At 42.2% G+C, this 16811-nt stretch overlaps 2 protein-coding genes and 1 long non-coding RNA gene across 4 annotated transcripts in view; 1 reads left to right on the forward strand and 2 right to left on the reverse strand.

Annotated features, from left to right (window-relative positions):
• The window catches only part of RBPJ (recombination signal binding protein for immunoglobulin kappa J region), a 157939-nt gene extending 154238 nt beyond the window's left edge, over positions 1 to 3701 (reverse strand). Inside the window, exon 1 of the mRNA XM_068943241.1 lies at positions 204 to 3701. The gene's annotated coding sequence lies outside the window, so the exon portion shown is untranslated. The remainder of the gene's footprint in view (positions 1 to 203) is intronic.
• Positions 3702 to 11897: 8196 nt separating this feature from the next.
• LOC104143059 (uncharacterized) lies at positions 11898 to 16285 on the reverse strand. The gene is made up of 3 exons (XR_693837.2): positions 16147 to 16285; positions 13290 to 13346; positions 11898 to 11977 (listed from the first exon to the last, which is right to left on the reverse strand). It is a non-coding gene; the product is annotated as an uncharacterized lncRNA (long non-coding RNA).
• SEL1L3 (SEL1L family member 3) overlaps positions 15907 to 16811 on the forward strand; it is a 38977-nt gene continuing 38072 nt past the window's right edge. Inside the window, exon 1 of one of the 2 annotated variants that reach the window (XM_009673331.2) lies at positions 15907 to 16528. The gene's annotated coding sequence lies outside the window, so the exon portion shown is untranslated. Of the gene's footprint in view, positions 16745 to 16811 lie in introns of both variants that reach the window. The other variant, XM_068943251.1, reaches the window with a different exon arrangement.

Below are 16811 nucleotides of genomic sequence, written 5' to 3' on the forward strand. Positions count from 1 at the left end.
ACCAGACAAGTTTGAAAAAGGTTAGCAGCTGAAGCCACAGACAGGCAAACAGCGTCCTGTCCTGGGGCATTGGCTACAGTTACCCAAAGATTAGGTCGTTTGGAGACAGAGGGCCACATCCCTCTGCCTAAGTCTATTGTTTCCCCAGACATAACACAAAAACATATTATTGTGAAAAGTAACATATTGTCTCCCACAACTACCATGCGACTTCTTCAGATTCTCCGCCACGAAACTGGCGTCGTACGTCGTAGGGCTTAACACACCGAGTAGGGAACCAACGAGGCTGGGTACCTGTAGAAACACAAGCATAACCCCTCCCCCAAGTTATCAGAGAAAAAGGTCCTTTCCATTGGCTGGAGTCCAGATCACGGACCATAACTTGTGCTTGTCCTGAGGGAAGAAGACGTGAAAAAGAGTTAAAATGGGAGGCAACAGGGGTCTGCTCATCACAGACTCGATTCAAAAAGTTAAGGACATACAAGGCCTTTGGCACTCTCTCTTGAGGAGTCCCATACCCCTCGGTTCCCCCTTTTTGTTTAGAGAGCATTTGTTTCAAAGTACTATGGGCACGTTCAATTAAAGCTTGCCTGGCAGGGTTGTGGGGGATACCAGTTAGATGTTGGATTCCCCAGGCTTGAAGAAAAGAACAAATTTTCGCAGAGACATATGCGGGACCGTTATCAGTCTTAATGGTACGAGGAACACCCACAAAAGCAAAAGCTTGCGTCCAGTGAGCGCAGACATCTCGAGCGCGCTCTCCGCGATGAACACTGGCAAACAGTAAATTAGAATAGGTATCCAGAGAAACATGGACAAAATGAAAAACACCAAAGTCCGCGATGTGAGTAATATCGGTCTGCCATTTGTTTTAATAGAATTGTTCGAGCTTCGGAATTACCCACTTGTCTTTCCAATGCAGTATTAAGGCGGTCCACGAACCGCATATAGCTTTCAGTAGCACCCTGCTTGATCGTCGCAGATGACTTAGATCCTTTCCCATTTTCATCAGGGAGGTTTAACAAGGCTCTTAATGCCTCTCCTTGACTTTGCGCCAGCGCCTCTCGAGCAAGACGTAGCTGCGCCGTATGTTCCCAACAGGGGCCTTCCCCCAAAAGTATTGTGGTGCCTACTCCATACAATGGATCTCCTGGCTGCCAATCCAAATTAGTCACAGCCGCTTGATCACAACTATTCTGCCATGCCTGCTGCCACAACATATACCGCATGGGGGTCAACAAAAGCTGAGCCGGCGTACGACAGTCATTAGGTGTTAAAATCATATTATTAAAAACCAATTGTATCAAGCCCCGTGCATAGGGAGAGCTGAGTCCTTGGTACTTTTTCGAAGTTCGTTAAACTAAAATTAAAACCTTCCCAGGTGGGGGCTTGACCTTTGCGCAGGAGGACAGGTACTGTGAGGGCTTGAAGGCATTCAAGGTCTCCTTCTGCCAATGCCTGGGCTCGTACTTCTTTCCACCGATCTACTGGAGGTACGGGCATAACAACTGGCATCGATATAACAGGTTCAGGAGTTTGCGGAGGAAATAGATCTGGTTCTTTCTTAGGGTCTACAGGGCCGGGGTCAAATGGGTCCGCAGATTCACTGCCCCACATAGGAGGAGCAGAAGGTGTCTTAGCTGCCTTCTGCATACTTTCCTGTTGATTCTGATCTAATGCATTAAATACAAGTCACCAGGTAGTCAACAAGAAAGGGGCGACGGGATCATCCGAGGTTGCGGCATTCCACAAACACACCCCAATGGTAGGTATCCCAGGTCCCCTTACTATGTATGTTACTTGCATTAGCTTCTTCAACATGCGCCGAGATCCAAATTAAAAGCTCCTTTAATTTTTCTGCCTTTACAGTTACTTGCCGTTTCCCTAAAAAACGCTGCATAACCTTGTACACAGATTTATATTCTGCTGATACAGAATTTCCCACGTTCCCAGCTGCTTACCTTCCGTGAAGGCAATGGTAAAAAATGCTGCGCAGCCTCTATCAAGTTCGGCTGGGCTCCCCACCGGATTTCACTCTTCAAGTCCCTGTTCCGGCGCCATATGTGGGGATGAAAGGCACAAACCTTGCATATGGTGAAGCAAGATTATTTATTTCATATTTCGTCCTCTCTTATATACCAGACCCTTATTATGTAAGAACACAGCTGTGTTTACTGATTACACTTGCCTTGCTACTTTACTAAAAGCCGCGTTCTGCATTAAGATTATCTTCCCTCCCTCACGTCCTTGTCCTCGTTTCAATATCTGCACTCGGACAGCTCACGGGCACCTGCCCGTCTTGGCACTGACACAAGTCTTCATATTATGCGCACTTTCCCAGGGCTTCTGGCACTGAGGGAATACTTTGTTGCTGCTCCCAGTCGTCTTCTGGTACACATCGCCCCCGACAAGCATCCAGAAAGAGCTTGTATAGAGGGCTTCCAAGTCGTAGAATCCCTCCCTCAGAGGAACACGAATACTGCCTGGGCTGAAGGTATAGAGGGTCTGGGCTGTTTGAGGGGTTAGGGAAGGATGGTTTTGTTCTTGTCCAGGGCTGGGCTCAGCAGCCCTGGTTCTTTTGCTGGTAAGTAAAAGGAGTTTGTACAATTGTGACTGTAGCTCTTGTTTTGCTGGGTGGAGAGAGGTGTGATTAATCACACATGCCACACTGCACGGCTGCCTTCCGGTATGGCCAAAGCACTGCTGCCAATGATGCCTCTGAAAGGCAGCGTAGCCACCTCACCCAGAATTAGATCCTCACCTCTACTAGCACTGCAAACACCTCCTCAGAAGCCTGCTCCGTTCATGCCGTCACTATGAAGTAAATGCTGAAACTGTTGGCTACCACCACCTCATCTGCGGTGGTGAAACACAGTTCTCTGGCTGTTGTGTGGATAATGAGTGTGTTTACAGAGCAAGCCCAAACCGAGGTAGACCTCACCATGTCCCTCTGCTTCCCTAAAAATACAGCAGGCTGCATGGAGCCTGGTGGCAGGATAGATAAATCTAGGCAATGGTCTGCAGCTTGGAGGTCCCAGTGTTGGTACCCTTAAGAGAGTACAGCACTTTATTCTGGTGTTCATGGATTACGCTATCTAACTAATACACAGCAAAGGTGTATAGGTGAACTCTTTAAAGGCTATAAAGACATAGTCTCTCCAGGACCAGGGTGCTAAGGCAGGAGATAAGATCAGCACTATAGTCCTTAGTCTGAGGTGAAAAGCCTTAGCAATCTGATCTGACTCTGAAATCAGCTCTGCTCTGAGCAGGGATTGGACTAGATGACCCACAACAGTCCTGAGGTATTCTGTAACTTTGTGATCTCACTGTTTTTAAGACAGCATATGTGTGAAAAAACAATTAAAATGGTTTGTGAATGGAAAGATGGCTGCTACCTCAGATCTGGGACTGCAGGATCAGCCAGAGTTACTGTCATCATGGCAAAGACTCTTGATGATTCTTATGATCAACGAAATGCAAACACAGCGGAAACACACTGGACAGATCCCTGGCATTTAGAGCAGACGTGTGGCATTCCTCTTTCACTTTGGTGCAAGGGTGTTCCCAACCAATGAGTATCTTTTTGTCCTTTCCTGCGTATGATTTCTCTTCACAAACTCCCTGGCACTTCCTGCAACAGCAGTTATATGGAGCAATAGTGTACTAAATATAGTAATTCCACTGATGCCCAGCTTCTGAAAATTTGAGCGGGTGTGGCCCCTTCTTCATTCCTTTATATAGGTATCACTGCAATGTTCTCTATGATGACACAAAATGGTAAATCCATTAGAATTATGAGGAAGGCTTTAAACACACAACACATGGTCTTTAGCTTAGAAATACTCATAAACTATTCATAGAGAATCCACAGGCTTAGAATACAAAGACAGTTTCAAGAGCTCTCCCCTGTGGTGTTTCTGAGGGAAAATTTAAGGGTGCTAGGATAGTCAACACGTTAACTAACACTAACACATGAGAATGGAGGGCACAACTTCTACTCCTATCCAGGTAAAATCAGTAAAGCAGATATAAATATTACTGTGCTTCTTGCATGCAGTCAAAGTAACATTTCATAAGCTATTTCATACATAAAAAAGGCCATGCACCCAGAAAACCAAAACACATTCTTGAAAATGTCAAAAGATATTTTCAGATAGTTGGGATATGAAAATCCAGCTTGCAATCTACTCCAGGGCAGACAGACCATGAGTGAAGGAGTGCCTCTATGCTGTAAGTAGGAAATACAATAGTTTCCCTTGTTTTATCTCAAAACCTGCAGAGGAGACAAAATTGCTGTATCATGAAAGGATTAAGTCGTAAGGAGCCTCATACCTATGGTAGATATTTGCCCCACAAGCTAATTTCCTAGGCAAGGTAATCCTAAGTGCATCTTCAGAATGAAATGATGATTATGATTAAGCATTTCTATACTACCGAACGATCACATAGTAGCGCCACTTCTAATATCGGAGATATTGGACCTGCAAACTTGGAAAAGAAAAGTAGCCTAGACATGAGAAATCTTCTGTGGATTTAGGGTTGGAACTAGAGCCTGGAGCTGCCAGCTTGAACTTGATCTTAAAGATTCACATTGGTCTCAACAGAAAGCAAACTTGTTTCATCTTGAAAGGCTGAAAATAACAGGAATGAAATACCTTTCTCTTCTGAAACTTAGAGGTAATCAGAACTTCAGATACAGCATGCCATCATGAGAAGATTCGTGGAAAAGGGTGGGGTGAACTGAGTGGCTGTAGGTAGGACACAAAATTGGGTAAAGTATTGCATCTTCAGAATTTCTAAGGTCCAACAGACCATACAGAGCATATTAGAGGTCTCAAAGGATATGACAGTTCACAGGTGGATCACAAAGCGTCATCAAAGTGTCTTTCCCCTTAAACAATAAGCCCAATTGAAATATTACATTAGTACCATTATGTGTACCTCTTCTGTGATTTCAAAGGATTGAAGCCAAGAAAAACTTACGTTCTTCAAGGTAATCATTATCTGGATGTCCTGTCTGCCTAGTCAAGAGCCTTTCTAAGCAATGCATATCCGATGTCCTGTGAAAACCAGAACCAGATGTAAATTCTTTTGCATTCCTCTGAGCAATTTTGCCAATGAATGTGGAGATGATGATTCACTTAAATAATCACATTTTGTCAATAAGATCTGCTAACTGCCCATCCCCTTCTGAGAGCTTGATGAGTGATAATTTTTATGACTAAATAAAACCAGCTTTGTGCTCTTGAGCATTAGCCAGGACTGGTTCTTTTTAGCCAATAATCAATGACACACAGATAGGATGAATAAAAAATTCTGATCTTTTGGAAAGTAACCAATAGCAGCAAATGTTTCCTATTTAGTTAGTTCTAATAATTCTAGTCCTTTATTTTGTATGTGTTACGATCCATCCAGACAAAAATAGTGTGTAGGATGTCCAGGTTCTTCTGTGACTTCTCTCGGAAAACCTCTACCTAGCCATTATTCTTACTAGAAGAGCATACAAGAGTTACTGTGAACTCAGAAGTAAAGAATAATGAAAAATGTTGATAAAAATAAACATTACAAAAGTAGAATATGTCAGAATACTAATCTTGCTACCTAATAAGGTAACCAGTTTGCCAGTGTGACAGGAATTCAGGAGATGTAGTCTGTCTGGACTTTAGTAAAGCATTTGGAATATTATATGGGAAATGATTAGTTAAGATTAGCAGAAGAATTGTTAAGCCAGGTGTTGAATTAGCTAAAGGGTAAACGACAAAAGGGGAATACTGGCCTGGAAAGATTTTAGTAGTAGCATTCCTCCAAGAACTGTCCTAGGACGAATTTCATGTAATTTGCACAAAAAGTAGCACTATATTAATGAAATGTTCTGACTGAACAACTTGGGAGGCAATGTCAGTACAAAAGACTTGGAATAGCCAGAGTGATAGCTATGGGACAAAATTTAACTGTACTAAGTGTAACAGGGGAAAAAACAAGAGTTCTTACCATGAACCAAAAGCTTGTTAGCTGAAAACCACTAGCAGGAAGTCTGTGATAGGCTAATAGGATTACCAGACTTCACATATGGGATGCCTTGCTTAGATCCTTCTCAGTTCCTTACAGGCTTTTTCAGCTAGTAGTGCTGCTGGCTTCATCACTTTGCTCAAGAAGCGGAGAGAAGTAGGCAAGGAGCAGGCAGCAGAGGCCACAAAATCACACAACTCATGTAAAAAACAGAGAATACAGGGAGAAGTAATATGCCACATGCTTTTAAAGTGAGACATGGACTCTGGGATCGACCTACGAGAAATTCTTTGTTACAGGGGACATCTGGCAAGCCTGCGTTAGCCGCTCACAGGATGACTATAAGGAGGACCAGGGGAACAGAGAGCTTATTTCAGAGGAAGCTGCAAGCAGATTCTCTTACTAAGATTACCTGCTTTCCAGGCTTCAGGAGACTCCTAATGGTGCTGTGCAGTCAATAATGGCACAAGTTAGAGCTCTTGTACGAACCTTCCTCTTACCTGTAGGCGCGGAGGAGATCTGGATCTAGAGCTGGCCTGCTCTAATCACTGGCCACCCCAAAAGACTCAGATAACAGACCAGGGAGCAAATGCTACTGGTTAATATCCACAGTGGCTTCTCTTCATACAGAGTTAAAAGAAAAAATACACTCTTAAACTGTGCCTGAGCCACCTGGTTCTGAGAGTGAATGGGTAGCTGAGGAGGACTCCTCCTACAGGAATTCCTGCTGAAGCAATGGGTGTACCTTCCTTCTCTACCCCAGCTGGTATTGCTGATACTCGCTGTACTGAATTACAGGAAAAAAGTGATAGTGAAGGGGGCACGTTTTCCTGTGACCTGAAAGATACTTTACAGCATGAGGTCCTTTCTGAGTTAGATTATTCTATGATTTCTGACCTCTTAAGGTAGGATAGAGTGCAGGATTATATTTTTTCTTCTCGGATGTTCTCCTTTCATGATAACCTCATTGTCTTTACTAGGAACTTTCTTTTGAAATGCTTACCTCTGATCTTTTGGGGAGGAAACAGAGAGGAGGGAAAGGAGTGTCCCAATTTGTTTTGTGAGCAGTAGAGCTAATGAAGGCTTGATTCCATGGACTATGGCCCGTGTCACTCATGCCCCTACCCATTCAGCTGGCCAGTATGCCTTGTCTCCTTTTCATACCCACGACTCTACCTCCAAGACTGGAGGGTCCTCCAGAGCTGAAGGACACTCTTTTCCCTGCAATACCTCCTGTTCCTCCTCACCTTCTTTAACTACGAACCAGCTTCCCCTGCTCAGTACTTGTAGCTCTCTTGCAAGGCTCATAGTTACTTTTTTGGCAGGCAAAAGACAGAAGGGAGGACATACTATTACAGAAGACAAGAAACAAAAACGTTTTCCAGAAAATGCAAAAAAAAACAAAAAACCAAAACAAAAAAGCCCTTGCAGAGTGGTTCCAGGAAGCAAGATACGAGGCTCATCATTAACCATTTCACTGCTGATCAGATCGGTATGATGGAAAGGCATGGAAGCAACAGAAGAAAGGATAAGGGAGAATATATGACAAAGAAACAGTAGATGCAAAGTATGTCCACTCCAGTCTCCCATCAGACCCATCCATATTTAGGCTGATAGCATTGCCATAGTAGCACAGAGCCCAGCCCGAGCTAAATCCAGAGAAGGAGGTAATTGGCTCCTCACTGAACACACTGGTGGCACACCAAGCTGAAAGCTGTAAGTCTGTCCAAGCTGCACTCCCAGCAGATACACTCCAACAGAAGAGGAAAATACACAGAAAATGGTGGCACAGAAGAGAAGCAAAGGGCAGAGACAGTTGTGATCCGAAAGAACACTGCCTGAAGGAAGCCATGAGGTATTGAACAAGCAATATGAGTTTAACAAATAATAAAAGGTTATGGCTCTACTCCTTGATTTTTTGTGGCAGCAGGTTTCTCAAAGATCTGAACGTAGTCCACCCCATCTGTGCAAGTAACATGACTGCCAGTTCCTTTTCAGAGAGGCCAAATGAGGAACAAAGCAGGTAAGCAACTACCTTCATCGCTGTCAGGGTTTATAGTTTAAGCTCTGTTCCCAACTTACATAAGATCTTCCTTTAGCAGCTGTATTTACCCTCATCATGCCTTGCAAGGCAGGGGAGTACTATTATTCCCATTTTACAGCCAGGGAACTGAAGCTCAAAGGCTAAATTACTTACCCACTGCCAGAAAAAGTGTGATGGAACAGGGAACTGACCACAAGTGTCCTAATTGCCAAGAAAGTGTCTTAGCCACCGCAACAATTTTCTTGCAAGGCCCACATAATCTACGCTACGCAGGGACACACCTAGGATCATAGGCTAATATGTGAAAATGAGAGTGATTTATGCTTTTACCTGCACTTTGTTTTTTGCCCTCCAGTCCTATAAACAGTATAGCTTTTGCAGTACTTTCTCAGAAGCTGGAAAATAATTTTCTTCCACTAGCAAACATACTGTTTGGGCTGTGTGGCACAACTGTAAAGCTAATGAAACTTTTCATTTACTGCTGTGTCTGCATATTAACATAAAGAAGGTCAGTAGGAGTGTTCACAGTTCTGAGAAAATGAGTAGTTAATTATTGCTAGAGTGCAAGAAGGGAAAACACATGATTTATTTTGGTGCAGCAAACAGCCAGATCACAAGAATTGCTTCTTTTCTGGGGACTGTTTTTCATGGGAAGGCATACATACACTAACATTGCAACGATCAGTTGAAGGTATTCGGTACATTTGAGTATTAAAGAAAAAAAAAAATCCCTTCTCAGCTTACCAGTAGGAACAATCTCAATAAATCAAATGCAATAGTCAGCAAACTTTTAAGAATCGCATTTCTCTTCCTCATTTGTATCACCCGGCAACTTGCTAGTAGCTTTTGCCATATTCACTCCTTCCGAAGAGTTTGTTTGATGGCTTTACTGTATTATCAGCAGTCCCTAATGCTTCAGAGTCATGCTGCATTTAGACTAAAATGCCCTTTTTCTTCATAGTACAAGTATTAGTAACTTCAAACTAATCAGTTTAATCAGCAGGCCCAAACTTAGTACTATCATTTTTTTCTGTTAGGATGCCCAAGCACTGTTTAAAACTGTTACCCAATCCTCCAAAGGCTGAAGTTACATTTTCTGTTTATATTTCATCCAGAATAAATACATACAATGTACTTGTATTACAAAATATACATAATTAACTGTTCTAAAAACTTCCTTAGAAAACATTTTTATTAAATGTTTTCTATATATCCTAATATCCTAAACTTTCTATTAAGAAAGTCTAACAATCAGAGAAGGTAGACCAAAACTACCAAATCAGTTCTTCTGCAAAAGGCAGATTAGTCACACTGGTATTTCCGAAGTACTAATAATTAAATAAAATTATGAATACTTATGAAGTCATATAACATCCTGATGTGCTTGTGTTGAAAAATAATCATTATTGCAGGCTACAAAATTAGCAAGAACCCTTACTTTTGGGTAAGATAACGAAAGAGTTCTGGGGAGGACAATTTGCTCTCCATCCAACTTTACCTGTAACCAGGCAGTTAGGAGAAAGAGGGGCTCACGTCCAGTTCAGAGCAAAGTGCTGTCACTGAGCCCAGAAAGCCAACTGCTGGATTAGGACTTCTGATGTGAATCTCTGGCAAATCTCCAGGCAACTGGTAAGTGCCAAAGAAATACCAGAAAACTTCAGTAAAATTTCAGGGGAGTTAATGCAATACGCTCCTTGTTCACTTAAGTTTTATTTTTTATTGGTTTCCAAAAACAGTAAACATCAAACATTTGAAAAAGACTTTCACTATCCTCGTTTTTAACACATTGTGTATCAGCCCACTTAATTAGATGGATCATGGCAAACAAGAAAGTGGTGATCATTAAGAAAAAAAAATCATCATTTTCTGAGTTTATTCACTGCAATAGTAAGCAACAGGTATGCACTGCTGCAAATTTTTTACAGGATATTACAAAACTTCTTAAAGCCTATTTGTATATACTGTCATCTCATTCTTCCACTGATAGGAACTACAGATCATGACCAACAGGCATGCAAGATTTTATAAATGCAACATTTGAGTAAAATGAAGGCAAAAGGCTCAGAACCTGCTAGCACACTGCTGCTGTTCTGAAATCACCTAATGGTTCTCTAGGCAAGAGCCAGACTCAGCCAATTACTCCACATCACAAAGCAAATGAATAGCAGAGATTCGGTTTTATCTCGTAAGTCCTGATTAAGTAACATGCTGTGTCACATCATTTCTCCTGCAGAAGTGATGGGCTAATAACTGCTCCACACTACATGATCTATGCTTCTTTAAGCATTTGTGCCACCAATTTACAGAAGTAGCAGCAACATCATTAAACAATTTCCAGTTTCTTCTAAAACACTCCTTTGTTTCACAGCTAGTCAGCTATAAATAACATATGCATATTTAAGCAATGCTTTATTTCAGCTGGAAAAAGGTTTTGGAAGAAACAAGTCTGTTGAAGGAAAAAAAAAAAAGTCACTCCCTTCTTCCACTCACTGAAGAAATGTTTAAATGTTAGAAACCTCTTTGCTCTTGATTTTGTTAATTGGTTCCTCTTTTCCTAGCAAAGACAGTGCTGCGCTATGCTATGCAGTGAAATTTCTGTCAACATCACTTAAGTAAGCGAATGCAGTAGACTCACTCTGGCTTCAACCATTACATATGGTATGAAAGCACCTGAGAACTCACAGGCATCAACTGTGGTCACATTTTCCTCACAAGCAAACTGAAAGAACTGTAATACTTACTGTGATAATAGAAGTCTCTTTTTAAAAAAAAAAAAAAAAGGAGTATCTGAGTGAGAGGGTAATGACAATGGAAGGTAGAAAAGGAATAGCAGGTAACAAAATGGTAGTTTGAAAAAAAGACTACTATACCTGTCAAGTCTTTAATCTTTATTATTCAAGTGTGTGTGATATACATAAAAATAAACTAAAGCCTAGTAACTCACTAAATAATACTCCTGGTACATACATTCATGTAAATTACATAGATCTTGTAATGATCTTTAAAGTGCTACTGTCCGTAATGAAGTTTTGAGAATACAGTGAGAAGTGAGGGGGGAAAAAAGGTAGTAAATTCAAGTTAAGTGAACACGCTGTATTAGTACTCTGGCAGTATCAGGTAGGTTACAGATTACAGACAGTTTATAATAGACAGTTTCTTTCTTCTGAAATCCAAAAACACTTGATTCATTCATAACCTATTGTTTAGAAAGGCATCCAATTAGGGTAAAGATTTTTAGTAGGGGCAATCCTTTACTAAATTGTTCTAATGATCGTTATTCTCAGGATAAAGAAGTGATTTTTTTTTTAAATAGAACCTTTAAAGGATCTATTTTTCCACCCCAACATTGTGTGTTAACATATTTGCAAAAAATTGAAATAAAAAATACACATTGGTTTAAAAGAAAAATTTTAATATACATATTTACACTCATTTTATATTTTCTGCACTGGTCTCTCTCAGTATATACCTCTATCATTCTATTATGTTTTCATAATAAAACCACAAAAAGTAATTCTCAAACCAGGGAGGAAGCTGTAGCGGTCTGCATCATTTATTCTATTCATAATTTATTCTAGAAATGTTTACAGACTAACCACAAAAACAATTCCACTTCCCTCTTGTCAAGGAAATAAATATTTCAGTTCTAAACTCAAGAATCATTCAGCTCGCTTACATTCTGTGCATTACGCCCCAGGATCCACTATCAAAACTAGTATGTTTTTTCATCTTGGCATCCTAACCAGAAGCGTTTCTGGCTCCTCACATGCCCGCACAGCATATTTGGCATTCTTCTCCAGCAACACGTGAAGACTCACTTCAGCGTAAGAAGAGGCAACTGAAGTCTGTCTTCAGTCCTGCCATGCCACGCACTCAGCCAGCAATATTACTTTCTTCCAAATGGATCAGACCACACTTTTAATCCTACAAATCAAATATGAAATTCCAGCAGTTCAGAACAAGACTGTTGAAACAAGTTTGATCTGCTACTCCAGCCTTGCGTACAAAACAAGGAAAGAACCTCTCTAACAGTTTCTATACTCAGCTCACAACTCTGCTTAAGCTTACAAAAATATTTTAGAAAGACTATCTCATCTTGATCTTAAGCTTCAAATAATGGAAAATCCACCACATCCTCAGGTAAGGTGTTCCAATGTTACTAGCATCATTTAGATTAACACTTCATTTTACATTTGAATCTGTCCAGATTTCGCTTTCAACTAGTGGATGTCAATTTTTTCATCTAAATTTAGCTGGTGATGAAAATTTATACAGCGGAGCCTTGGTCATCAAGTACCTATATCTCAGATAAATGGGACAGGCCCATCCTCTTAAATGTTTCATTACAAAAAAGGCAGATTTACTAGACTTCAATTTTATAACTCTTTTTCTATTTCTCCTCCGCTTTTCAGCACTTGCTTGGATTGCAAGTCCTGCACTGATGACTTAACTGATATGTGTCATAAGGATGTGGTATTAATCCTATTTCATTTTCCCCTGCTGCTGATGTTAGGTTTTTCTGAAAATAGGAAAAAATTACCCTTTAACATACTTGGATATGAGCTACTTCATCAAGACAAGCATTCTCATGCATATAAATGAGAAGTGTGCCAACCCTGAATACTCACATGCAGTTCCATGACCTATGAAACAAACTGTCAAGGATGGTCTGTCACACTATTTTATCTTTTTTATTCCCTTCCTAAGCTTTTCTACTCCTTCAACTAGTACCAAGCTCTTCGCATCGCATTCAAATTTTCCCCTGAACGTCCTGATTTCTAACTCATTCCTCCTCCTGTGAGACCAGAAGGTACTGGTTTACGAGCAATAGCTCATAAAATGTGCCTAAGCTGAGTTGAAAAGCAGTATTCCACAAAGCAAGAACACAGAAAGTATATTTTTTACAACTAGGCCTCAGACCACTTATGGCTGTTGTTCACTTTGAGCTGGTTTAGTAATTGATTTCTGGTGTGGAATTTGACATCTATTTAATAAAGCATGGAGATATCAAGAATTAGTACAACGTATTTGGTCAGTTAAGTCAATTTAAAAACAAGTTTTAAGTTCAGAATTTTTAAGTGAAGAACTGGCGCAAGGAAACTTTCACAAGTTTATTATAAAATTAAAATAAATTAACAAATTACTTGAATGTGTTCTTTAAGCGCACAAAAATATTCAGGTCTTACTTCAAAAAGACCCAGGAAACAACGAATACAAACACATGAATCAAGTATACCTGGAGGCTGAATATTCTCTTGAACAATACCAGCTCGGTTTATTGACTGCTCTTTCTCTGAAAAAGAGGACAGAACATAATACTATTAATAAAAAGAAAATACCAGACATTCTGATAGCACCTAATAAAATGATATTGAAAATTATATTCATTTTGGATACTGTCCTATAAATTCTGGTTAGTATCTGTCTACACAATGAACAGCAGGTCTATTTATAGCCAAACTATAAGATAACCATCTTAAAGAAATGACAACTTCTTAACAAAGATGGAAGAATACCTGCCATGACACCATAACTTAAGGAATGACTAGTACCTTTAGGAGCTATCACTTACATGCTTAACATAAAACTTTAAGAGCGTTACTCTTTCCAGTAGTGGTGATCCCCAATTTCAGGCCCTGAAAGATTTTATGTTCTATCACAAGCAGATTTCATGGCAGCATGTATAAAGTCATCGCTTGTAAACATTCTGAAATTAAATACCGGGGGGATATTTTCCATGCAATGGACCTGTCTAAGATTTTTAAGTTTCAGCCACTTCCAAGAACAGAAGTAGGTAAGTCCATATCCTGTTAAGTGCTTTACTATTGTAGTGCTTTGGAGCACAAAAATCAAAGCTTGGTTGGATTGGCCTTTTCCCCATCCCATTGGACTTTTAAGCTATTAAAAAAATTGCAGTTTATACATCCTCAGGGAAAACCTGGAACTAAGTTCACCTTGAAACCAAAACTTATGAGCATCCTCCTGTCACCAAGAACGGACAAGTACTACGTGTTACCAGGCTGTCCTGGCAACAGTACTGCACTACTGTGCCTCATTTGTCCAGAACTTGGAAGATGCACAGTAAACAAGATGGAAGAAAGGAAATATATCATGTCATGTTTACATATTGAACATCACTCCAGAAAACTAAAATTCATTCTTGCCTTTTGCAGTATCACTATGTGATGCTAGTCCAGGTGTCTGACATCAGACCCAGCTTCCCAATATACAGAAATACTGAGTATTCATCCATAGCTCAAGCCAATGGGAGGTGTGAGCTTCAACAGGAGCATCACTGTCATACACTCACTAGACAATTCTGAAAATTACAGCACTTCTGTAAAGCAAAGATTAAAACCCACGCTTCCACTTCTCAAGCACTACAACCGTAAAATCCCACGTTCTTAAACTGTTATGAAAGCGAATGCTGTGCAGCACTCATACTACAGTGTTGTCAAAAAAGTCCACAGGCAATTAATAAGGGTGTCATCAAAGCAGAGTTTGACCAACATGTAATAAAGCCTAGAATCACATATTAAATAGCAAGTTTAAGCACTTGCTAACTGCATACTGCCTACTCTGTGGGTTACATGGAGATTAAAAGAAAAAAAAAAAACCCAACCTGCTAGGACTGATCATATAATTCACAAGCACAATGGAGGAAGCTTATCCATTAGTTATGATATTTCCTTAATACTAAGTCACACTTGCACTATTTTCAGAAAACACGCCACACGCAAAACTAGGTTAAGCATAAGGTTTTTAAAAATAGGAACATTGTGCACTTGGAAACTGCCCACAAAGATATGTGTTTTGCTCTGTTTCCTTAAACAATTTTTGTTGCTTGCAAGTTAAATTTTACTTCAGCATAGATGTGAGGCTAAAGCCTAACTTGGGGGGATCTCCGAGAGGATCAATAAGTTGATTAATTCTTTTCCTTTTTCCTTCCTAGAAATCCCTTCAGCCATCTGAAGAGGTTAAGCATATGAATCTTGATTTTGTTGTTGCTAGCTTCCATAGGTTGTAAAGGTCAAGTGAGAGGATGAGATTTGTTATACCAAAACCTTTTCCCCTCTCCCTTTTACAGCAGTTAACTGACATTTAGGAATAACACATGCTCCCCCTACTGCCCCTGCGGCACAGGGCACCCGACTAGACTGCTGAGGTTTCACACAGAGCATCCTATGCTGTCAAGTCCTTAAGAGCTCCCTGGTTACAAAGTAACTCACAGCTGAGGAAAAAAAAGGGCCAGCTGCGGCCTTTGACCGGTTCCAGCAGGGCAGAACGTTGTTCTCCACGTCAAAGAAAGCCGTGCAGACCGATTATAGCTCTAGCAAACCGCTACAGTTGCTAAAGGATGCGTTGCCGCGTCTTAAATCGAACATTTCACCTGGGACTGAAGAAACATCACTCGGACAACTTCTTCAGTTGTCTCTACGGCCGTTCTTAATTACTTCAGAGAACAACCAAGCGTATATTTAATCGCCCAACGACTTAGGGCCAACTCGAAGCAAAATTCCCCCGCGGCTCTTCGCTATTACTCAGGCGAGCAGCGCGCCATTCACCCAGGGGGCCCGGACACGCGGCGCTCCCGGCCCGCCGCCCCCCGCGCCCGCCGCCGCCCGTGCCCCCGCTCACTGTACTCCTCCAGCTGCAGCAGCGGCCGGAAGTAGATGGGGTAAAAGGCGGCGCCCACCAGGGCCGTGAAGCCGCCGAAGATGAGCGCGGTCCGCCACAGGCCCGCCATAGCCCGCCGCCTGCCGCCGGAAGCTGCGCGCCTCCCGCTTCCGGCGTAAATAGGAAATGGCGCTTGTCACGAGGGGGCGCAGCGCGCGGCCGGGCGGGGCGGGGCCGGGCGGGGCGGGGGCGGCCGTTAGCGGCCGGGGTCTGCGCCCCCTTGGTGTGCTGCCGCTGTGCGGGAAGCCACATACACGCCTGCCATGTTAAACAGAACAGTTGCCCAAAGCCCGGGGTCGCCCAAGCAGGCAGGTGCGGCCGCTCGTGTGAGCTGTCGGGTGGCTGGCAGGCAGCGGGAGCGGGCTCCGTCCGGCTGCTGCCAGCCGCGAAGACAGGCCGCGAGGGAGATCGGTTACCGCTGCTTGGTCGGGCTCTGCAGTGCCAAGACGTCCTGGGTTTCGACGGAAGTGTCTTTGCCTGCGCACACGCCTCAGAAGCGTTCTTTGCTTTGGACAGAAGGAGGAGAGAATGAGAAGTGCTTCAGCACCACATTTGGTGTTGGGGTGTCGCACGAGAAAGCAGGGTTTTACACAACACGATCCTCTTAGGCTGTTCCTCCCAGTCACTGCTCATTTATCAGAGGTGTCCGTCTAGAGTCTCCAGATCCACAGGTGTGTGACAAAGGGGATGTTTTAGAAGCACGGAAATTTCAAAGACTTTTAGTAACATCTAATAGTCACTGTCACACGCAAAGACAACTTTACGACAAAAGTTATCTTGGCCTTCCAGACACAACGGGTGAGTTTCCTGTGGAATAGAAATAGGGGTGATTAATGCCCGTTTCCCAAGCTGGCGCTGCTGACGGTCTCCTGAAGCCTTGTCCGTGGGAAGCGTGGCACCATTGCTTTTAGCTGTCTTGCCAGGCAGGCACCTCTGACCCCTCCAACTGAGCAAAGGGGCAGCTTGGGCTTGGAGAGAGTGCCGGCTGCGGGATGAAGCAGGAAAACCGGCCCGGTAAGCCTGCGAGCGCGCTGAGCCACCTGCGTTGCCTGCGGAGAGGTTAGCATTTCTGTGCCTGCGG

Source organism: Struthio camelus, chromosome 4 (assembly GCF_040807025.1).
Source record: "Struthio camelus isolate bStrCam1 chromosome 4, bStrCam1.hap1, whole genome shotgun sequence".
Classification (NCBI taxonomy): Eukaryota; Metazoa; Chordata; class Aves; order Struthioniformes; family Struthionidae; genus Struthio; species Struthio camelus.